Raw genomic sequence first — 25,990 nt, forward strand, 5'->3', positions numbered from 1 at the left:
ATGATACAGTTCAAGTATGAGCTAAATTTTGTGCTGATACTGAAGTGAAAATGTTGTCTTGAAATTTTAAGTGAGTACCTTAGCACAATTAGCAGCACTGCAAGACGTAAACTGGAAAATACCTTAATTTCTCATACCTGACCTCCGAATATGACATAGACAGTAAAGGAAAAAGAAACTCTTTTTTGTCTTATTTATTATCACAATGGTTGAAACTCTTTGCGCAACCTGTGTGTATGCCCGCACTTCTTAAGACCTGAATTTCAAATAATTGTTATATTAGGTTAATCACATAGTATTAAAATACAACTAAACAGACAAATTTCAAGATACATTGCAGTGCAGAACTTTAAAAATTACCTTTACTTAAACTGATTTGCAATAGAAGGACTTGCATTGTTCCTTGAACGAGAGAAGTAAAATAAATATGTCTTAGCTCTCGCTGTTGGTCATTTCATATTTTACGTAGGTAAATGCAACGATAATTATTTCTCGTGTTGTTAAGAAAGAAATTGAAGCTCACAAGTTTATCTCTTAGATATTGTTGAGCATTTTTGTCATATTCTCATTTCAACTGAGTTGTTAAGTGGTATAACATTATATTTGTCATATTCAGACAATTATGTTGTTCGCACAGCATATGTTAATTGTTCCTGCTTCCTCAAATCAAAAGTATATCTTAAACACGCGTTTTTTAAATGTTTTGTGCTGATATTAGTAAACAAACCTGCGCAGTAATGGAATACTGATAAAAACTATCGCGTCAACATGGCTCAACTTGATTTCAGAGGTTGAAATATTTTTCAATCTGTTAAAGTGTTACAAGCGATAGTAGTTTTACTGTACAACTGATGTCGTTGACCAATGACAATTATCTTCTAAGCGTTTGTTTGTTTAATTTCCTTGATGATGTAGATATTTATAATTAACTATTAAAAAAAAGTCCCCGTGACTTCTTTTACGTGGATAAAATAAATCACCCAGGTTATTTATCACGACAAAAATGATCATTTTGATTATTAATGAGTTTACTAAACTTAAATGTTCATTTAAGCTTCTTGTAAACTAGATTGTTTTAGGTTTTACGTCTAAGAGCAAGCACAAACAACTAAGTAGAATCACTAACTTGTAAAGATCATATTTGACGACAAAATTGAACTAATATTAAAAACAAAATGATTTACACAATGACTTAAGTTATTGCATGGGATTTAACTGTCAAGCTACAAACCAATATTTTGTTAGTTAAACTCAAAATATAGTTAATGAAGCTTGCTTTTAGATTTGTGTGTATAATTATCATTACATATACTGAACACATTTAAATATCAGAATAAAATGTAATCTAAATTAAACCTAAGGTAACTATCTAAACATTGATTGAATCTCAAGTCCATATATTATCATAAGTGGTTTTTGTGTTAAATCATTAGTACAGATGCACAAATGTTTAGCCTTACTTTGCATTTTTTTGGTCAATATTTATTTACCTCAAAAACCAAACAACAAATTTAAAATTGGAAGATCAAGAGAAGATCAAAACAATTAATTGTTCCTTTGATGATTTTTTTTTTCATTTTTATTCTTATGCGTGAGACTGGTAAGAAGGATCTTATGATAAATTTCTTCCAAGTGGTGGACTTTTTCCAACAGCCACAGGTGCATAACGTTGCAACTGACAAATGTTTGTCGGGTTCAAATAAATATCTTAATAACTCTCACTAAATGCTTTAAATTTTATGTGATATCATTCGATAGAAAAAAACTTTTATAACATAATCCTACTAATATATAAATGAAAAATTTACGTTGTTTGTGTGTTTAGAAGTTTGTTACACATTCGCTTCTTTAATACTGAACGCATTCGAATAAAATTTGAAATAAAGGTAGCTCATTAACTGGATTAACAGGGTGGGGGGGGGGGTTGAATTATATTCCCTTAAAAGGGTACCTTTCATACTTTTGGTGGCGGTAGTGTAGCTGGGTAGAAACTGGAAAGGTACCCTTTCCGATTTCTTAATATGTTTCGGTTTTAATGCAAATATGCACTGGAAAGGTATCCCCTCGGAAATGGTACCTTTCAGGATTTTCTGTACAATGACACAGCAGAAAATAAACAGGAAAGGTACCCTTTCCGATTTCTTAAAATGCATATTATTTTCTGCTATTTAAATCCTGAAAGTTATCCCCTTGGTTAGATTAGGTTAGGTTAGGTTAGGTAAGTATGGTGCACTAACACAGACAATACACGGGATGAAAATTTTCCTCCTATCATATATTCTCAGTGAAGTAGAGTTTACACGCAGAACAAAAGACAAAATAGAATACAATTTAAAATGTTACGCTTTATAGGCGGTTAGTTTGCTAAGGTTTTCTGTGGACACTCCCTACCAGCGCTACCTAGTATGAAACTGAGGAACTAGGTGCTTGTATCGATACATTACTTGTCTGGCAGCCATTTTGGGATATGTTTCCAGATAGTATAACTTTGACGATTTTAAAGCAGAAAATAATATGCATATTAAGAAATCGGAAAGGGTACATTTTCAGTTTATTTTCTGCTGCGCCATTGTACAGAAAATCCTGAAAGGCACCCTTTCCGAGGGGATACCTTTCCAGTGCATATTTGCGTTAAAACCGAAACATATTAAGAAATCGGGAAGGGTACATTTTCAGTTTATACCCAGCTACACTACCGCCACCAAATGAAAGGTATCCTTTCCAAGGGGATACAATTCTATGGCCCCGATTAACACATATACCTAGTTACGAAAACCCACCCCTAGGAAGTGAAAATCGGGAAATTTCTGTATTATATTACAAAAATCATGGAAGGTAAGACATAGGCTACGTGTATGACAAGTAAAATACGCGAAGACGTGGAGTAATGCTGTTGTTGCTCCAAATGTAAGCAACGTTGGACGTTAAAATCACAAAACATTGGGATTTCCATATGAACACAAGTTAAAGTAGCGTGACCTTTTACGCAACTACAATAATTTACATATTCCATTACTTCCAGCCTCTTGCTGGAACCCACGTAGCATAATGTCGTCATGTATCTACATGGGTGATGTCTGAGCTCATACACTGTAGTTAACATGTGATTCTCCTGCAAGTCATACTTCGATAGTGGTAATGCCATGGTTTTATTAGTGCTCATTTTTATGAGTTTATATGTATAAAATATAATTTACAGAATCTCTCAAAAATACTTAATTTATTAACATATATATACTTATTTGTACTCTAGTCACCTGCCATCTAGCGGCAAATTGAGCATCTTTTAGTTCGGGCGCTACAACACTATACTAGTAAAAAAAACTATTTACTTTTAGCAAATATTAGAGAACTCAATACCGTACACACTCTGGAAATCATGGAAACAACTGCGTTCAGAGATTCTAGTGAGAGCTGTTTCGTACCAAGGACTGAAGGAGATTGTTTATGGTTATGAATTTCTGTAAGTATTAAAATGGTTAGACTATATTTGTGTAAATGGATTTGAAGAACTATTTTTACGGCTCCAATGTGTTTAGTTAACATATCAATAACTGCATAATGAAGAATAATGTGTGATAATATGGCCCGTTTTCGCATGTTTTTGTGATCTCGCAGCGTGTGCCGTGACGTTAAATAAGCGTTCAGACAGTTGGATCAAAAGCATGGCAAAACTGGCACAAACATGTGCTATTTGCGGCTGTAACTACCGAGTGCTTAATAATGCTAATTCATTCTATTCATTCCTGAAATTGGCATGCAAGTATATGCTTGTAAACCTATTTAACTCTGTAAGGTTTTTCCTTTAAATGTATCAGAGTTTTTAAAACGTCTGTTGATCATTATAAATATTAAATAATTAAAAGAGATGTACGATGTGAAAAATAACCATAGGTTAATTTTTCAGGTATCACTGCTTCAGTAAATCATCGTGTCAAAGAAATTATGAATAGGTAGTTTGATTAATAAGAAATAACATGAAGTATTTTGGTTAAAATTACTAGATACGCTTTTAATTTATCCTAGGTAATTTTTCTTCACTATTCTAAGCAATTTTGTATACAACTCTAACAAGGCAGCGCCAGTGTCCATGGTTTGCATGTTTTTCCATGCTAAGTGTATTATGAAAAATGCTGAGTTTTCGGTATTGAGTTCTTAGAAATATTTTTTAGGTAAAATTATTTCAGTTATAACATTTATGGTAGTTCAACTAACCCTTTAGTACTCCAAATTTTCTAATATAAGTGAAAAATGTTGATTCCTACATAAAAAAAACAATTATTTTATTGTATTTTATTAGTTTTCTAAGTTATTTTTAACACCATTAAAATAGCTTATCATGCATAATTAAAATCTATTATGTATATAACATTGAAATTAGGGGAAATTCTAAAGGCAGTAACTCCGTTTAAAATTACAAAAAAAAATATTATTTGAGTAATAAAAAGATACATAAAATTATCAAAAGAGCAGACAAAAGTTTTAAAATTCAGGAAATCTCACTTTAAAAACATATTTTCATAGAAAAAATAATTGTTTTGTCAAAGAGATAAAAATATTCACTTAGTGTATTTTTCCCAATTATTTATGATTCGCTTACTAAGCGGGAGATATAAAAGGGTATTTTGGTTTGATAATAAAACGATAATTACTTAAAATATATTTTAAAGAAGGGAAAGAAATTTGAAAATGAAAACCCCACAAAAATATATCATTTAAATATTATTCTTAATGAGGTAAAAACATATGATATAATTTTATTAAAGCTTAACATATTTCGGATCACAATTGAGTCAGAGGCAATGTTTTTGAAACTATGTACATATCTAAAATGAAAAATAAAATAAAAATATAGAAACAATAAATTTAACCCCTCAGGTTGTAAAAATAAGAATAAAATAAGTCTTATTAGGACACTGTATACCACCTTCGACAAGTTGTTTGATAACTGATGTCCACGCTATGACACGTACACCGCTGTCCCCACGACACTTGTGGGCTTCGCCGATGTCATCTCGGGTCCATGTAGCCGCTCGTCGCTGGTGAACGCGAGGGTTTCTCCAAACAGAACTCGTACTTGGCGCCTCGGTTCTGCCCCACTCTCCGCTCGAAGGTCCCCAGCAACCCCTGGAGAGTCCGGCAACCCGCGGGACTGGTCCCCAGCAGCCCCTGAAGAGTTCGGCAACCCGCACTGCGCGCCCAGGGTACGGCTGTCTCTTGCAGACATATCGGCTCAGCGCGCGGACAATACTCCCTCACTTGGCACCTCTCACGCCACTCAGCCTTGCCTCCGACCCTCTCTCCACTCGACTTTTTTTTTTTAAACGAAATAAAAAAAATTACATTACATTTGTGGATTCCTAGACACGTAATATACCGGCACTTAATGAAATGCAACTCACTTCTCAACCCATCCCTTTTCCTTCCAGGAATGATATTGTAAAAATACAGTCCTCTATTTATTTTCAATGTAAAATTGTTTTCTAACAGTTCATTCCTCCCGCTTTTAAGTGTTCGGTGATACTCGTTACTTAATAATACCAAATCTAAATCCATATTCTTTGTAATTCATATTTGTACCAAATATTATAGAACATACTCGAGCTGTTTAGCATGGAGTAACATAAAAAAATTGGTTGTCTGTAAAGTCGGTTTACGGACGATAGTTTAACGTGACAACGTCAGAACAAAACATCGATGAAATGATTGATCCAGAAGAAAAGGAAATATCATATTCGGCCTGAGACTGAGCCGTAATAGGTTTATGCAACCAAACCATTTAGGCATTAAAAATATTATATTCTTTGAGGAAGAATTTTTTTTAGATTTTTCAATCTTTTGCATGATAAAATCTACCTCTGCATACTTTTATGAATAAAATTGAATCATTTTTATTGAATTATCACTATTTTGTATGGATACAAAGGAGTGAAATGAAATGTGCAATTTAATTAATAAATTTACTTTTATTTGCATTCATTAATTCAAATATATTTATTAGTTTTGAAATATTGCGTGCGTCATATTTATTTTTACAAGTACAAAAAAAAAAATTCACAGTTGCGGGAATTCGAACCGAAAACCTTTAGATTAAAGTTAGGTACGCTAACCACACGCCCACGAGGCCATACTAAAATAGTGTAGTTTCAAATTTTATGTATAAATATTTATTTATAAAAACTTTGTTCAAGGTAGGGGTAAAATATTAACACGATTTGATAACAAATACGCATCCCAAATACACCAAACTTATTTATAATGTGTTACAATATTTTTTAAAACATTGTGCAAAAGATCCCGGGTTTAATTTGAATTATTATGTGTAACTGTAAAACACCATTGTTGGTTCAAAACGTATTTGAATTTTCAACATTACTTTTAAATAACCGTACCGATTGTGCTGAAAATCGGTGGACGATCGTTAAATTACATAATATTAATACATAATTCAAACGACAAAATATGATTGAAAAGTCAAATCGATGGTTGGTCCAATCGAGTGGAAGAGAGATGCCACGCATGCGTACAATGAGCAAGCAGAACACATCCGTAGTGGGACATCCGTAGTGGGACACTTTTTCGTGTGTGCAGATGGCGTTCATCGATTTATTAGACGTTGTCACGTCAAAAATTTTGTAAGTCCTACTACAACAATTGGTAACTTGTAAACCATCGACACCAGCCCTGCCTTGCGTGGTTGTATAGAACTTCGTTTAGAAAAGTCGTGGAAAATTACATTTTTACTTATGACTGGAAGAAATGTTATTCTTAAAAGCATGTGTAGGAGTTCAAATTTAAATAGCCTTACTGTAATATGTTTTAACCAAGCTGTTCCAATTGTCTTTGACATAATGCTTAATGGAAGAGTTATACCTAAAATTAAATTCATATTTATTTTTAAATAGTTTTTTTATAGTTCACATTTATTAATTCTTATTAAATTATCAACAGACGTTTTAAATTCTTATGATACTTGTGGAGGGAAAACATTGCACAGAGAAATAAATTTTCAAGCATATAATTACATCTAAATTTTTGGGGATGAATAGAACGCTTCCGCATTCATTTGCACTCGGTAATTAATACAGATGTAAATCACCAATATTGTGCCAGTTTTGCCGTGAATCTGTTCCATTATCACCATATCCCAACCAGGGTTGTAGTGGGTGGCGGAGCGGAGCCGCCACTGCTCTTGAGGCAGGAGCGGAAACTCCGCCACTGTTTTGGTGGGGGGAAAATAATTATATATATATAATTATATATATGCGATAAACGTTCTAAACAAATGATTTTTGATGTGCGCGCGTGTCCTTTTTTTTTATCTCTTGTCCCGTAATTTATTATGCTCTTTACTGAATATCTCTATAGATTTGTTGATTGCTGTGTTACGATTCGTAACTTACGAATATGTAAAGCTGGCATTATGCGTGCGCGGTTGCACTAAAACATCGAGTTAAAACTTCCTATTATTTTACCGCATTATATACCGAGGCTTCGCTTGCAACGAGCAGGTTGTGGTATTAAAAGAGAAAAACAAAACTGCAAGCAAAAGATACCACGATCTTTTATTTTGTGCGTGACTTTTTTTCCCCTCCATTTTTAAGGATATTTTTAAGGAGGATGCAGGAGGTTGGCAGGCACACCATGCGCGTGCGCACTGCGCAGTGAAATGAGTTGACGTAGCTCTGTGTTATTCAGTTTCAAGGCAGCTGCAAAACTAAACACCGCATCTGTGCGACACCGACACTGGCTACATTCCTGGTTCAGTTTTGTTTTCTATTCTGTTAATTTGCGCGTATTTGTAGACTGTGGTTAAGTGCTGTGCGTTATAGTTTTTTATGGCCATGTTACTAGCAAATAATTTATTGTTTTTAGTCAGTGAACTACCTACATAGCATGAGGAAGACATTTGTTTTGAAAATTGAACATTATTAGCAATTTATCTACAGTAATAATGGAACAAAAACCGAAACAAAATACGTTGACCTCTTTCTTTTCTCGGGTTGCCCCTGTTACTAGTTGTGTTGGTGCTTCAAATATCTCCACTGCTGGTGTTGATACGTGTATCTCAGGCACCTCGGTTCAGTATAATCAACTCAATGACTCGCCTAGAGACGATAATGAACTCGTAAAGAAAGATGAAGATAGTCAAAAAGAGCGAATTTCTATTGCTAATGAATGGCGTTCATATTCAGTGAATTATCACGGATCTAACAGATCAGATCAGCTTAAATCACTACGTAAAAAAATAATCGAACACAAGCAATCTAATGCTCACCGTATAGCACAGAAAATTGTTGAAACATCTCACAAACAATCAATTGAAAATGTTTGTGAATCTATGAGTAAAGCTCAGCATGATTCAACAAAAGCAACATTTAGATCAGCTTATTACATCGCGCAAAATGACCGACCTTACAGTGACCATTTCGGTTTAATTGAACTTCAGAAGCTAAATGGGGTAAATGTTGGTGTTGGTTTACAGTCTCGATATAGTGCTGTTGAAATTATAGAGCATATTTCAAAAGAAATGAAGGAACGGATTATAGACAAATTAAGGGTGTGTCTGGGAAAATATCAATTATAATTGATGAGTCGACCAGCCTAAGTTCAAAATCTGTGTTAATAGTTTATTTGAGATGTGAAATAAGCAAAGAACAACCACCCTCTTGTTTATTTTTAGATCTAGTAGAACTTTCTAATCAAAAGTCTGAGACAATTTTTAAAAGTTTATTATGCTGTCTTGATAAACACGGGTTTAATAGTGAATACCTCAATCAACATTTGGTAGGATTTACAAGTGACGGTGCTAGTGTTATGCTTGGGAAACACTCTGGAGTAGCTCAGAAATTTCTATCCCAGTATCCAAATATTATAATTTGGCATTATATGAATCACCGACTTGAGTTAGCATTAGCCGATTCTGTTGATGAAGTAGCAGATGTGAATCATTTTCACATATTTATGGACAAATTATATACTTTGTACAGTAGGTCCCCAATGAATCAAAGCCAATTAGCTGAGTGCGCTGCAGAGCTCGGCCAAGTAATTAATAAAATCGGCCGTATTTTGTCAACCAGGTGGGTGGCCAGTTCGTTCCGAACAGTTTCAGCGGTATGGTTTGGATACAGCTCTTTATTCAGCCATTTTTCAAAAGCCAAAGTAGATATGAGTAAATCTTCCACTGAAAGAAGCATGTACAATGGCTTATTGAAGCGATTTTTCATCCAAGCAGTTTTTACTTGATTTGGCCATAATGTATGACATTTTAGCAGAACTAGCCATTCTTTCTGAGAATCTACAAAATGGAAATGCTTCTATTGTCTATGCAGACAAACTAATTAAGCGATGCATTCGCTTCATTGAGTCTCTCAAGAAGAAGCCTGGCACTCGAATTTTAGAGGCCCAAATTGCGATCAAGAAAGAACAGTTTTGTTCCATACCATTAACCAATAACACGAAAATGACATCCATTAACCAGCAACAACTATAGTCTAGTGTAGAAAATAACCTGAAAAAGAGGCTGTTTACAACCATGTCTAGCCATGAGTCAACGTCAGCGTCATCCAAGACTGTTACAAAGAACGTTCAATATGAAATTCTGTTGAATCAAATAAAAGTTCTTGACTGTGATGAATGGCCCACCGATTTGCCAGTAGGGTATGGCGAAGAGGATATACAGAATCTTTGTATACGATTCCAACTTAATTCAGCCAAGATAAAAAATGCTTACCGGGATTATCTTGACAATAGTCGCTGTATTCCAAGAGAACTAAATGTGTTAATGAACAGCACAAAACTGATTGCGTGTAGTTCAGCTGAGTGCGAAAGGGGGTTCAGTTTGATGAACATCATTGTATCTCCTACCAGAAACAGACTTTTAATACCACATGTATCATCACTAATGTTAATCAAACTGCATGGACCCTCCCTCAAAGACTGGAACCCTGAACCTTACATTTCAACGTGGCTGAGATCGCACCGTTCAGCAGATGATACGAGAACCTGCGTAGCAAAAGGGCAACACCAAGATACTGAAAAAAATGTTTTTGCTGATTTATTGTAAACAGTGTTGAATACTTAACTTGAATTGCAGACATTTTGTACAATGCCATGTAGCAAGGTTACAGTTTTGTAATATAATGTATGACAATGTCTCTTAATGTACCAGTTGTGTCCTTTTTGTGTCTATGTATTGTAAAAACATGTAAGGGTATTATTTGTATTTTCCATAAAGTGAAATTAATAGTCATGAAACTCACCGATATTTGTTAAATTAATACCTCCATATAAGTTTATGTTAACAAAATCTTTTTGTTATTTCTGCCAGTAAAATTGCTAATATAGCTTCAGTTAGCACCTGGAAATTCAAAATTTCCCGGGGGAGGACCCCCGGACCCCCCGCTTTTATTAGCAGGATGGGTGAACCAAAGAGTCTTAAATACAAAGAGCTCCGGCACTGTAAAATTTGGAACTACACCACTGATCCAAACTGATTTCAATGGTGATTTAACACTACGGTACACGGTGCGAGAATACAAACACAATTCCGCATCCTTACAGAAAACGCATGTGAAATACATATACGTACTTCAATGTAGCTAAAATTATGTGAATTACTATAGTAAACTGATTTGGCTTCGTGCATAAACTAACGAAAAAGCCTCCCAAACTAATAGCCTTAGGATTATGAAGCAGGTCTTTTAAAATATTTTATCGCAGTGTACACTAAACCATCGTGGAATTTGGACGAGCTTGAGAATGAATGAATGTATAAATTAATAAGTGTTGTACGTCACGTCGACATCGAGATCATTATAGACAGGGAAGCAACTTACTTCAATAATTTATTGTGGAAACGAAAATACCCCGAGAAAACCCATCGGCTATGTCATAACATCCACCACGTTTACCGCATGCAAAAAGAAAATTCGAATCATAGCCGGATCGTGTTGGTCAGAGGCCAAAACCGTGGCCTCGAAAGAGCCATCGAGCAGAGCGTGATGAGACCCAAATAGTTCCAATGGTACTCGCTAGGTGGCAGGACAGTACGGCGCACAGTCCGACGAGACCACGTAGTAAGACACGTCGCCGCGCAGAGAGCGCGCGCAGCCTCCCGAGGAAAGGAAACCTAATGTACATTGACCCCCAGTCAGATACCTGAATAAAACCTGTTAGTTTATTTTCGATTTTTTTGTTTTGTAAAATAAAAGTTAGGTTAGGTGTATTACATAAATATAATTATAGCAATTATGCTGTGCAAAATTCTCGGTTTATGACATTTGGTAGAAGAAATTTCGAGGAAATGGAACGGAAGTCGATTAAAGGAAATGTGACACAAAGATAGCTGACTCACGTGAAGCAGTGTATAAACCCGTATGTAGTCACTTTCGTAAACACTAGTGTACATACCACAAGTATTGGTGTTCCAAATGAAACTTTATGTTAGTGAAAGTACCCTAGAATACAATCTGTAAACTAAAATAGTCATAATACAAAGTAATCTCAAGTTTTATAATACCTCAGAAAACTGGCATTACAATCATTATAAAACATAGTCGACTTCAAAATTCCCAAGAGTCGTTATAGCACAGCCGTAATGCGTGCGCTTGGTAACCTCAAAGGTCGTGGTTCATACCTTGTCACTGTTTTTTTTTTTTAACTTTTTTTAAATAATATGTAATAATCTTGGATCAATAAGGTTAAGGTTTGTTTGTAGGAAATATTTACAGACATTTCAGTCGTTTAAGAAAAAACAAATATAGAAACATATACTTAGTGTTATATTAGATTTCGATTGTTTCGGTTTAATATTTTGGTAATTCCATAAAAGAATAACTTTTAACATGCGCGGAAACTTGATAACTTTAACTGTTTAGTGAATTTTAACAAGATGGGCAGTATTTTAATGAAAAAATTCCTTGTCGAAAATCAGGTCCAAAGCCTGTGTTTTATCGGAGTCGTTTCTGATAGTTTAAAATTTCTGGTTGTTTCATGCTTCTAATTGCCATCTGCGTTTGAAGGTGGAAAGCAACGTTTACGGTTTAGCAGCGAATTCTAGCGGCGGGCGCAGAAAGTATGAGTGTGATTCGCATCCAGAAATTTTGGTGTTTGAAAAGCAACTATTTTATTTGTATGTTTGTTTATCACGCTCGGCATTATTTTTAAGAATTATACGTTAAATTTAGCTTCCAAGGGTGTTACTATAAGTTTATTTGCAACAGTAATAACATGATGAAAAAACATGCATTTGCTCGTTACCTAGGTTAGATGTTCACACATCACTGTCGAGTACTAAAAGATTCACCCACATTTTTTTTGTAAATTTCTACAAGTCTAGGCTATCGTAACTAAAACTAGGTTGGTTATATTATATCACTTGCATAAATAATTTTATCTGAAATATTTAATATGTATATATATATATATATATAAAGCTCTAACGTTTATTTTACAATAGGGTAGTTTTTCCACGTCTGTAATCTAAACCGAACTGAAAAGTTGGGTAATTTATTTCGGAAACTTTTAAAATACTATAAAATCATGACGCTCCATTGAATAAATTGTGTTTGATTTTCCCACTGCTAATTGCACAAGCAAGTAGCGTATTCATGTTCGGGACTGATCGGGGCTTAGTGAAACGCAGGCTTCCTTCCCTTCGAGGAAAGAAAGGCCACGAACCAGGAAATCCCCGCTGGCAGCCCGCACCGAAGCTGCCTTCCGAAAATAACTGCTTGTCGCACCCACGACGTTTGTACCAGATTCCCTGGCGCGCCGAACTCCTTCAGGGCGGCGGGCAGTTCATCAGCTCGTAACTGACGAGCTAACAGCTCTTGCCCACCTCAAAAGTTCGTGCCCACTTCAAAACTTCGTGCCCACCTCAAAACTTCGTGCCCACCTCTAAAGTTCGTGCCCACCTCTACAGTTCGTGCCCACCTCTAAAGTTCGTGCCCACCTCTAAAGTTCGTGCCCACCTCTAAAGTTCGTGCCCACCTCAAAACTTCGTGCCCACCTCAAAAGTTCGTGCCCACCTTTAAAGTTCGTGCCCACCTCAAAACTTCGTGCCCACCTCAAAAGTTCGTGCCCACCTCTAAAGTTCGTGCCCACCTCAAAACTTCGTGCCCACCTCAAAAGTTCGTGCCCACCTCTAAAGTTCGTGCCCACCTCAAAATTTCGTGCCCCACCTCTACAGTTCGTGCCCACCTCAAAAGTTCGTGCCCACCTCAAAAGTTCGTGCCCACCTCAAAACTTCGTGCCCACCTCAAAAGTTCGTGCCCACCTCTAAAGTTCGTGCCCACCTCAAAAATTCGTGCCCATCACCTCAAAAGTTGCAAAACTGTTGGTGGGTATGTCACAAATTTAATAAATAAATAAATTTCGCCGCGTGGAAACAGTAATGCCGTGAACTTGCCGAGCTGGACCGTGGGGCATGAATGACCACGCTGTATTGAGCGCTGGAGGCGTAATAAACACATGAGCGGCTGTGAAAGTAAACCAGCCTGTTCTACCTCCAAGCCTGACGAGAGAAACTAAGGGCCCGGGGGGAATATTTTATTATGTGTAACATCTTATCTTTTGGTATGCGGCATTTGGTAGGAATAATTCCGTGAATGGATCGGAATTCGCATCGAACGCAAATTTGTAACGGTGCTACCATCTGTGGCGGACTGCGCAAACCAAAGTCACAAATCCAAGGTGAAACTTTTTAGTAGCCTATTAACTGTTTAGTTAATTTTAACATAATGGTCAGATTTTTAATAAAAAATTGTTGAAAATCAGGTCCAAACCCGGAGTTTAGTGTTTTGCCAAGTCTTTTTTCTCATGTATCGGAGCCGTTTCATTGTATAGTTCAACCTTCCGCTCCACAAATCGTATTATTCATAGTCAACGTAGCTGTTCCAGCAGCAAATTCTAGTGGCATGTTATTCGCGAAAAGAAATGAAGTTGAAAAACTTAATTTTCAATTATTTATCACACTCGATATCAATTTTAAGTATCCAAACTTAAATTTCGTATCCCAGTTTCGTATTATAGGTTTATTTGCAACATGAGAACACGTGAATTTGCTCGTTACCGAGGTTAAATGTTATACTTCTCTTGCGAGTACTGAAATTCTTGTTGACATATTTTATTTTGCTCCCCCGTCTTTTTTCCAAAACAATGTATCACTTTTCAAACCCTACAAAATTATTATGTATAATTATATATATATATATATATATATATATATATATATATATATAAACGATGTAAATGTTACCGTTGCCATGACTATAAACATGAACCAAGTTTGTCCCATAATTTGTAAAGTTTCCAGTGAAATGTATTAGCATTAGACTTGCAATTTAAGTCCTATTATAAGTGTAAATTCAAGAAGTTAAACACAATCGGGACCCCACTGAAACTCGGGCCCGGGGGATTTTGCACTCAGCCCTTTACCCTTCTCCGTCGCCCAATCTACGGCCTTGCTTCTGGCCGAAGGTCAGACCACTCGCCTCAGATCAAGGTCATCCTGGATGGTTTCATGGCGAGGAAAAAAAATTTGATTTTTTCCATCAAGTGAGGCAATGTAAGGATATGGCATGCTGTGACGCAGTTCGTGTCGCTTTCCACCTCGCCGTCGCCATACTGCATCACGTAAAACATTGCCACGTCTGATGATGGTTAGCAAGTGCGAATTACAATTCCCGCCGCTAAACACTACACTCCAACAAGCACGTGGTTGGACGCAGTAGTGTTGTGGGAGATATGTCTCATCACCCACATGCCTGTCTCATTCCGTTGAGGCTTTTTACCCCACCACTTCACCACATCCCCTACTTCTAATGACCTTGATGTTAAAACGTTTTTTTTCTTATTTATCAATTCATCATTCTCTACTTACATCCCCATGAATTTAATATTTATGTACCTCAGAGGCATAAGACACTGTGTTCTCTTTTGGTCAAAATGAATTATAACCATAAACTTGACGTTCTTTCTGGTGGCATACAACACTGATCTACGACATGTCAGAAATAATCCTGTTTTGGGCATAAAATAGTTGAGTAAATAAGTGAGGTACTATTTAAAAATCTTAAAACTTTACGAGTTCACGAGAGTTGATGGTGCCAGCGCCTCGGCTGTTCACGAGGTGGTGCGCGTATTTTTCGCCTGTGTACTGGTGATGCAGTTAAGTGAGGGCCAAGTGGACTTCGCCACAGCCCTACTCGAAGACATGCTAATCAATGATCGTGAAGTGTGTGGGCATAAGAAGAAGGACCATGCTGCGGTTCGTAAGTACGCTCCACGCCACGCTGACAGCCCTGGACTACAAGTAAGTACGCTCCACACCACGCTGACAGCCCTGGACTACAAGTAAGTACGCTCCACACCACGCTACCAGCCCTGGACTATAAGTAAGTACGCTCCACACCACGCTGACAGCCCTCGACTACAAGTAAGTACGCTCCACACCACGCTGACAGCCCTGGACTACAAGTAAGTACGCTCCACACCACGCTGACAGCCCTCGACTACAAGTAAGTACGCTCCACACCACGCCGACAGCCCTGGACTACAAGTAAGTACGCTCCACACCACGCTGACAGCCCTGGACTACAAGTAAGTACGCTCCACACCACGCTGACAGCCCTCGACTACAAGTAAGTACGCTCCACACCACGCCGACAGCCCTGGACTACAAGTAAGTACGCTCCACACCACGCTGACAGCCCTGGACTACAAGTAAGTACACTCCACACCACGCTGACAGCCCTGGACTACAAGTAAGTACACTCCACACTACGCCGACAGCCCTGGACTACAAGTAAGTACGCTCCACACCACGCCGACAGCCCTGGACTACAAGTAAGTACGCTCCACACCACGCTGACAGCCCTGGACTACAAGTAAGTACACTCCACACCACGCCGACAGCCCTGGACTACAAGTAAGTACGCTCCACACCACGCCGACAGCCCTGGACTACAAGTAAGTACGCTCCACACCACGCTGACAGCCCTCGACTACAAGTAAGTACGCTCCACACCACGCTGACAGCCCTGGACTACAAGTAAGTACGCTCCACACCACGCTGACAGCCCTGGACTACAAGTAAGTACGCTCCACACCACGCTGACAGCCCTGGACTACAAGTAAGTACACTCCACACCACGCCGACAGCCCTGGACTACAAGTAAGTACGCTCCACACCACGCTGACAGCCCTGGACTACAAGTAAGTACACTCCACACTACGCCGACAGCCCTGGACTACAAGTAAGTACGCTCCACACCACGCCGACAGCCCTGGACTACAAGTAAGTACGCTCCACACCACGCCGACAGCCCTGGACTACAAGTAAGTACGCTCCACACCACGCTGACAGCCCTCGACTACAAGTAAGTACGCTCCACACCACGCTGACAGCCCTGGACTACAAGTAAGTACGCTCCACACCACGCTGACAGCCCTCGACTACAAGTAAGTACGCTCCACACCACGCCGACAGCCCTGGACTACAAGTAAGTACGCTCCACACCACGCCGACAGCCCTGGACTACAAGTAAGTACGCTCCACACCACGCTGACAGCCCTGGACTACAAGTAAGTACACTCCACACCACGCTGACAGCCCTGGACTACAAGTAAGTACGCTCCACACTACGCCGACAGCCCTGGACTACAAGTAAGTACGCTCCACACTACGCCGACAGCCCTGGACTACAAGTAAGTACGCTCCACACCACGCTGACAGCCCTGGACTACAAGTAAGTACGCTTCACACCACGCCGACAGCCCTGGACTACAAGTAAGTACGCTCCACACCACGCCGACAGCCCTGGACTACAAGTAAGTACGCTCCACACCACGCTGACAGCCCTGGACTACAAGTAAGCACGCTCCACACCACGCTTACAGCCCTGGACTACAAGTAAGTACACTCCACACCACGCTGACAGCCCTGGACTACAAGTAAGTACGCTCCACACTACGCCGACAGCCCTGGACTACAAGTAAGTACGCTCCACACCACGCTGACAGCCCTGGACTACAAGTAAGTACACTTCACACCACGCCGACAGCCCTGGACTACAAGTAAGTGGATCGCCTTACAAACCATGCTCCGGCCTCAGCGCCGCAGCTTACCCATGCGTGTACCCCTTTCGACTGTTTGAATGCTCCGTCAGTGACGTCACCTGTGCCTGAACCGCTTCAACGTTAATCCTAGATCTGTCTGCATAGTGCAGGACTGTGTACGAATTGACTTCTTTTTGCGAGAAACTGTTTTTAAATTTCTTTTGCTGGCCAGCTTATTGTCTCGTTTTAGCTACTGTTATTTTTGCTTGTCTGCGCCCTAGGACTCTTATTACGTATTTAAAAGACTTTCTTATATTTCATTATGAAATTAATTTTAATGTGGTTAATTTCGTGTGGTTATTAATCTATGTTCTTTGCTTCAATATTGGTGGGGGTTCATATAAACGTGGACTAACAAAATTTGATTTGACCCAGTGGAGTCTCTAAAATAGTCTATAGAATGAATAAATATCTGCTTAAAATCTCGTCTACAACTGAGTCATTTGAGACCATGAGGGGAAATAATATGAGGATGGAGCACTGACGGAATGAATTTGTGGGAAATGAGGAGCGTCCTGAGAAAACACGCTCGGCTTGCGACGAAATCCACCTCGTTTCCCAGCTACTCCCGCCGGGACTCGAACCCAGATCGCTTTGGTGGAATACTGCCACTCAGTCACCGCGAACTCGCCATATCCAAGGGTGCGTCAAAAAGAAATCTATCTGTAGTGCCACTCACAAATTATTTCCTAAATATTTACCACAAAAATTTCATCGTAACGCACGTTTATGAAGTGCATAGTGCATGTTTCACAATGCATTGCTTTGAAATGTTTATAACTAATGTTGCATTGGAGCGAGCAAGAATGGTTTACTGCCTGTTAAAAAAATTATACTGGAAATAGTACACAAAATTTAATGTTCCACACAAATGTGTTTGGAAATGAACAAAGTTCCTGTAGTTTCCAAAAAAAAAAATCCTATTCGCTTTTTAAACTCAAACATTTGTTTGTGGTGCATTCCAAGTGCTTACAGGTAACAGCAATACAAACCTAACAATCAGTTGTTCGTATTTGGTATCACTGATTCTAATTCGACTTTGCATATAACCAAAAAAAAAATGTGAAACGTTTTTCTTGTTGTGGCCTAGAAAATATTTTCTCTGTGGGTTTTCAGGATTTATTTTTTTTGTAGACGCACAAATTATTTTATTTCCAATGCAAATGTTCGGGGTTGTCCCTCCTCAGTAGCAAGAGAAAGTAAAAATAGAGGGGATGGGCCGTGAGACATAAATGAGCGGCTGCTACGTGATAACATCAGGACATCAGGACTAACGCCTCTGTTCTCTCCTGAGCATCTGTTACTGGCTTAGGTAGGGTTGGAGGAGGAAGCTGGTCGGGAGCCAGGGACGCGTTCCGTTACCTGCACGAAGGCACGATCACACATTACCAGCGTAGCTCGTTCCGTTGCCCCATGAGTTAGTTTTTGAATTGAAATACGGAATGGCTACCGTACATTCGTTTGAGCCCCCTTTTTTTAAGCATTCCAATAAATACTTCACTTTAAATTTCTGCATCTGCAGGTTTTGCTCTAACGTGTCCTTTCATCATCTGCCACCACACTTTCACTAATCAAGACTATACTTGACTGTTTTTTTTTCAAATGCACTAAATGAAATATCGCAAGAGGTTGGACAGAAGTAGAATTACTTATCACTCACATTAATGCAGTGAGAAATATCGTGTTGACTGAATGGAAATAGAATGCTGTACACATGTACCGACATACCTCCCCTGCGCTTCTGATATCAATACAACTGTAATGGGTGAAATACGGAAGGCATCACCGTGGTTGTAAACACAATTTTTTTCGTTCCTCGAATTCGGTCGCATTCACGAAATCACTCTCACCAAAAACTCCGTACACCGAGGGCTTATAATGTTAAACATAAAAAAAAATTGATTGTCTGTAAAGTCGGTTTACGGACGATAGTTTAACGTGACAACTTCATAACAAAACATTGATGAAATGATTGCATACTTGTATGAATAGAATTGAATCATTTTTATTGAATTATCACTATTTTGTATGGATACAAAGAAGGAGTGAAATGAAATCTACAATTTAATAGATAAATTTACTTTTATTTGCACTCATTAATTCAAATGTGTTTATTACTTTAACGAACAGATTATTTCAACTATAACTATCATACATGTTTGCTATTTAACTTCTTCCAATCTGTATTATTCTGTTAAGGAATAGGACGATGATAGGAAAAGTAGGAAACGAATGGGAGTGTTTTCAAGTTTAATGTGCCTCGGAAAAGTCAAATCGATGGTTGTTCCAATCGAGTGGAAGAGAGACAGATGCGGCGCAAGCGTACAATGAGCGTAACGAGACAAGGTGAGTAACGGGACAAGGTGCGCAACGGGACACTTTTTCCGTGCGTGCAGCCGGCGTTCATCGATTTATTAGACGTTGTCACGTCAAAAAAAAATATATATATACATATAAAACCTGTCAGGTTGTCCACTCACTGCTCGGTGCGCCGCCGCTTGTGTTACGGAACGCCTTGCGCGCGGACGGCGCACGGTGCGCACGACGGCAGGACCGGAGCCGCCACGAGTGGAGGAGGGTGGGGAGTGCCCGGGAGGGGGGAAGGGACAGAGGCGCAGCCAAGGCAGGGCCGCAGTCGCCGCTGCTCGCTCGCCAAGGGAAGAAGGCAACTGAAGGGGCGCAGAGACAGGAGAACACGAGGCGGCGAGCGACTCCACCTACGACACGCCGGCGGGTGAGTCTCCTCGTCACGATCAGAACATTCCCGCTCTCATTCCACAACCGATGATGGACTTTTTTAACTATCACACACACCGTTAAAACAAAACTGCATTTTCAAAAAATAACTTTAGAAATGAATTTTATTGAAGTACTTACAAGTAAAAACACTGTACTTCAACATTTTGAACACATATCAGTGAAACACAACAAAATGTGCGCATTTAAATTATAATTTTCCTGGCTTAAAAGTTCTCTTATATACTTCATTACGTAGAGACCTGTAAAATTCGCGGATTCATTTCGCGATAGGATAGAGTCCAAATACTTTTGACATTATTTTGCTTCACTGATTGGGCCACAGTTTAGCTGAAGGACTCTGGGTCAATGAAAAATTTTTAACAGAAAAATTAGCGAATCACGATCATTCTAGTCAACAGGTGTTACGAGTCGGTAACCAATCAGCAGATGTAATTTGCACGAGTGCATAGAGGATCATGGAGTCTATCCTTTAGGGATTTCAAATCGCGAATTTTACAGCTCTCTAGCATCATTAGTCTTATACACTCCACATAACTGCATAGTACAATTTAGACTGCTATGTTTTAGGTAGATTTCAAAGAAATGCTACCTGTTATAGCCTTTACCATGGCGCGACTTCCGGAAAATTGTTAGTATATAGTTTTCCGTTTCATGGTCCATAGACCCCAAAACCATCAACTCAAAAGTTTATATATTTATTTTTTATATATCACATTTATGCGGGAACGATAAGGGCCGTATTTTTCACAAATCACTTCCAAACTGATACATAAAATCTAGTAGTAGAAAATCTCTGTCGAGTTCGTTGATGGGCAATATCCGACCAAAGGGGAATGTTTCCTGGAAAACAGAAAAATCGCTATAACGCCGATAATATGATGAATATCACGTCAATTTGAACGTATTTCAATTTGTAGGATTAATTGCATAAAATTTGTTTAAACAAATTTTTGGTACAACCAACAATAACTGCAAAGGGTGGAAAAAACTAGGGTTTGAGGACAAAAAATACCATAACTCTCTTCCTTGGCACACCATAGAATCAGTTTGAATTGTTTGTAAATCTTATCATTTTTATCTAAAAAATTTATCTTAAACACTTTTTGATAATACAAACAATTAGGGGTTTAAAAATCCTTGGGTTGTAATAAAACAAATAAAATTTCCCTACTAATACTCTATCGAATAAATGTTTTATTTTATTTAACTTTTTTTGATTGTTAATATATTTTATCTAAAGAAAGTTTGACGTAAGAAACCATTACTTCAAGGGGTGGAAATAACAAGAGTAGAAAGACAAAAATATAATTACTTTTTTCATATATATACAATCAAATATGTTATGATTTATTGTAAAACTCCTATAATTTATCCAAAACCTTTGACTGAGACAATGTTTCACTAAACGAACTATTACCGTAAAGCAGGTTCTAAAATTAAAAATAATTAAAATTTTCTAAGTATCACATTTTTTCGAATTTATTTTCAGCCATCTTAAACATTGGTCCAAAGAAAAATATTATATGACCACGTATTAGTGCAAAGGATGAAATATGTTTCAATGTCAAAAATAATTTCATAAATACATTAGTAGGCATTATATGAAATTCGCTAAGCTATTCAATTCTGGATGAATTGAGTTAAAAACACTAAAAATATTTTCGCTGAATGAAATTTGAGAACATGTTAAATCGATTATTTTATAATATTGGAGAACATTTATAGGATGTTATGTACGTTAAGTTCTTAAAATATTCCGGGAGTTCATAAAAATTTTCAAAACATTTCCAGAATAAGTAGGTACTTCAAAAACTACGCCTGTAGGCTGTGCCGAAAGTGATTTTTTTTAATTACAATAAAATATTTTTGCAACTTGGTAAATAAGTAGAATTTTTTTAATATTACATTTAACTAGTATCATTTACGGGCTACTTCTTAATTTATTTGTAGGGGTATACACTTTTCGCGAAATGATTTCGATACTAGCTGAAATGTGCGCTAAGTAGGTTTTATTATAATTTGGATTACTAAATAACTTGCTCGTTTATAGAACATTGGTGGTATTTTACATTCCACATACCTAATTTCATGGTACAATTTTGATTATTATTATATTTTTTTAGTTCCTCAAGAAAATAATAAGGCAAATTTGTATTTAATATTGTATTTAAATTTCTGTATAATTTACGGGCAACTTCTTTTTTTTGGGAGGGGGGGAGGTTTTCTGATGAGTTTAATTATTACGTACCTATATCTCAACTTGTTTTGTTAGCAAACTTGTATAACTCATTAGGTCTACGGCAACGGTCTTCTCCCCCCCCCCCCCTCCTCACCCAACCAATCGAACGAAACACTCTCAGGCGTGGTTTTGACGTACTATCCTTTGTTTATCTGAGGTGCTTTCGTCGTTGAAAATGTAGTAAATATACTGTCCAAGAAACAAGTTTGTTCGTAAATACAAAAAATTATTGCTTATTAAGTTCGTAGACTCCGATGGCAATGGTCTAAATTAGCTACGACTTAGGTAGGTACGTAAATTAGATTATAAAGCAAGAAACTGCAACGTTAGTTGAAACGTCACCTCGTTGAAGCTGGATACCCAATTTCTAAAAAAAATTTTGCACAGGCGAAACAGATAAATCTAGTTGATTTTGGTCAGATTGGTTTGGGAATAGAAGTTCTGTTGTCTTTTAACAAACCTGTGCTTCTCAGCCAAGAACATACTTCGATAGTTTCAAAAAACTCGAGTTTGTTAATCCAACAAAGTTGTTTATCACTGTGGAAAAATATTTTTTTTTGTCCTCACGATCTTTATGCCAATGGTCTTCGAGGTTTGCGTCTGACGAAAATGTATAGTAACTTAATTTTAGATCGTTATTTAATCTTTGTAATATATGGTTCAACTTGTAGACTTTTAAGTGGCGCATTTTTAATCAAAATATAGATACTATTTTTTTTACATACCTATATTAGATTTACAATATACATTATTTTCTGTCACATTCATTTCTTACCTAACACATAAATTAAACTAGTACCAGAATAACTACAGGAATTAATTTTTCAAGTTACAACGCAACGCTACCGACTTATTAGCGTCGTAAATATAACTTAATAATATTTATTTTATATTTCAGTATGTGACGAAATAATAAACCTTATAGTCAAATCTCATGTAACACGTAACCAATAGCAGGCAAGTTTTTTTTGACTTGGTGTAATCTTTTGGACATACGCCATTGCTAAGCACATGTATGTCTGTAGAAGAAAAATACAAAAAACACAAATTAAGCAAAAAATTGCTGTTTCAACAGGATATAAACATAACATAATATTCCATAACAGAAATATGGTCAACGAACAAAGAAAAACAAAGAAAAATGGACTAACAGAACGGAAAAAAAACCACAAATGATGACAGCACAAAAATATTGAACACAAAAAAATTCAAAAGCTTACATCAAGTCATGCACTCCCATTGCACAAATCTTTCAAAGATAATAAGTTTTTTTTGAGTGATGGGGGAGTGTGAGGGGGATTTAGAGAGCGAGAGAGAGAGAGAAACGACTGTAGTCTGGCGTTTCTATGGCTGTTACGTCTCACTTTTTTTATTGCCACCATCACTATTGTCTTATTTCATTTATTTTTTTTGAGGTGGACGACGGACTTGTTGACAGTGTTTACTTTTCCAAGGGTATGTAAGGCCTATAGACACTGTAGAACAGCGTCCGACAAATATTATTATATATTAAACAAATATATTAAATAAATATTATTACGAACGCGAGATAGCAGACCGCGATGCCAGGTTCGGAGGCACGGCCACTGACGTAACGCATGCCACGCGCACCTGGCCGGATTACAAGGGTCTTCGTTACCCCTCTCCCCCTCCGCTCCACGCGCTGTTATCTATCGCTGAGCGGCCTTGGAAATTCCGCGGGCCACCGCGCGGAGTGAAACGAACGAGCGCCGCCTTTCTGTACGTTTCTGGCGTCGGGTCAGCCCGCGAACTTGTTGCAGCTGCTCTCGTAGGTTCGAGATGGGATGTCCCAGGTACTTGAGCAGCGACGCCAGCCTCCACGGCAGTCCCGCGACAGTTCCGCGAGTCATGCGATGGGTTCCGCGAGAGTTCCGAGTTAATTCGGAGAGTCCGGAGAGTTCCGCGAGTGAAGAAAAGTGCGACATCGGTCGAAGAGTGTGAGAGCCCTTCGAGATTGGGCGCGACGCGGAGTGACGGGACCGAGAGAGTGCGACTGAGTGGAGTGTGTGTGTGGACAGGCGAGGTAAAGGGTGAAACACTGTTGAGTCTAGCTCCTGTGAGGAGTGCGAACTGTGGAACTTTATAGACATTGAGTGACTTGCAAACTAACATTTTTAAGTGCCAGTGGTTGGTGATCTGACATTTTTAAGTACGATTATTTATCAGTAATGTAAATATTAGTAATAAATAAAACTGTAATAAAACGTATTGGCCTATCCCTTACGAACCCAGTTCTCCCCACATTATAAATCGTGTGTGTGTGTGTGTGTGTATATATATATATAAAGACAGATATGTGGTTGCAAAAGACAACGCGTAAATTAAAAACAAAACATTAAAATTTGTAAATATAACTTAAAGTTTTATATTGAAAAACATTTTTTCCTTAAACTAAGGCACTTATACGAATATGTTTGATAATACATAAACATTATCTAAACTTTAAACTTAGCGTATAGTATAATATTTGCATTCCAACCAAGACTATGTTCACAGAATATATCTAAGTTGATGGAGTAGAAGTGAACCCGTTAGTGCAAATAAAAGCACTGACAAATTTTGGTGTAGTTAATAAACATTCCAGGTCAGACAGTTAGCTAATCCCAGTTCATCTGCTTCGAGCGAAGAGCCAACAAACAGGGCGATTCATAAATAAATGCCACCAAAGAGCATCGCTGCCTCACAGACTCGGTGGTATTCGCAGTTCTTTTCAACGATATTGGGGCATCGGTTTGTGGTGATACCCGCTGATTGAAGAGTCTGTATGATGTCACTGATTCAGATTTATATTGTCAACAACGAGACACAGGCTGTATACCTGTGAAACCGGTATAGGGTCATATCCGAAATTTTCCACAGTTGCACGCTGCGCAGCCAGCGGAACACCTGCACGTCAGCGCAGAGCCTTTTACGCGTAGAGGCGACACCACGGTGCGTGCGCCAAGGAGCTTCGCCCTTAGCAGTCAGTCGATGCTGTGTATTACGGGAGGTTGCGCACCCGCGCGTGCGGCGGAGCAGCAGGTATCGGAGTGGGCGCGAAGTCATGTGTGAAGAGGAGATGGTACACGACAGGCAGCCCATATAACAATGGCGATATAGAAGGCAAGCGCAAGCTAGCTGCCCCCACCGATTTTTTTTTTTTTTTTGCAAATGGAACAGAAGTATTCTTGTGAAATTACAGATATTTATAAATTTGAACATTTGCATGAAAACAATTGCATCACTACAAAATAGTGTTCGCAGTAATACTGGATTTGTGTTGTCCCAGTACCTCCAATAGTTAGTTATTTGTAAACCGTTCCCTGAATAGCTTTCCAGTTTAACGGCGCACATTTAATAAGCATAATGAAACACAATAAAATTCAAATTATTATATATTCGATTATACCACTGTTTAAAAAAAATATGCTTTAATGAAACATCAATCAAAATATTAAATTATGCGTCAATTTTCGTAAGAAATATTGACTATTATCTTGAAAAAACCTATTTAATATAGACAAATAATAATCATAGCAATGTGTTTCACAAAGTTACAATATATTTACTGTAGTATAAAAAACTATATCTTGACAAATGTTTTTTTTAAGTACAGAAAAATGTTTTTATAATTTTTTTATAACGCAGTAACAAATTTTGACCCCATCATAGAACTGATTATTTACCAGTAACGCAAGTTAAAACGTGTGTCGTGACTGACGCAGTTTGCACGTTGTTGATATTGTGGAATTTTGTAACCCTTGGCGCGCTTAAGTTCAGTACAGTAGTAGTTGAATATAAATACTTTAGAACTAAAATATTAAAATAAGTAAACCTGAGAATTCCTATAAGTAGGCTCGGTTGTCACAG

At 38.0% G+C, this 25,990-nt stretch overlaps 2 protein-coding genes across 5 annotated transcripts in view; both read left to right on the forward strand.

Annotated features, from left to right (window-relative positions):
* The window catches only part of LOC134533429 (basic proline-rich protein-like), a 71,384-nt gene that overhangs the window by 36,344 nt on the left and 9,050 nt on the right, over nt 1–25,990 (forward strand). The gene's annotated exons all lie outside the window — the stretch shown is intronic.
* The window catches only part of LOC134533091 (keratin, type I cytoskeletal 13), a 115,228-nt gene continuing 108,976 nt past the window's right edge, over nt 19,739–25,990 (forward strand). For 3 of the 4 annotated variants that reach the window (XM_063370333.1, XM_063370334.1, XM_063370332.1), the window contains exon 1: nt 19,757–19,855. The gene's annotated coding sequence lies outside the window, so the exon portion shown is untranslated. Of the gene's footprint in view, nt 19,856–25,990 lie in introns of all 4 variants that reach the window. The other variant, XM_063370331.1, reaches the window with a different exon arrangement.

This window comes from Bacillus rossius, chromosome 6, assembly GCF_032445375.1.
Source record: "Bacillus rossius redtenbacheri isolate Brsri chromosome 6, Brsri_v3, whole genome shotgun sequence".
Lineage (NCBI taxonomy): Eukaryota > Metazoa > Arthropoda > Insecta > Phasmatodea > Bacillidae > Bacillus > Bacillus rossius.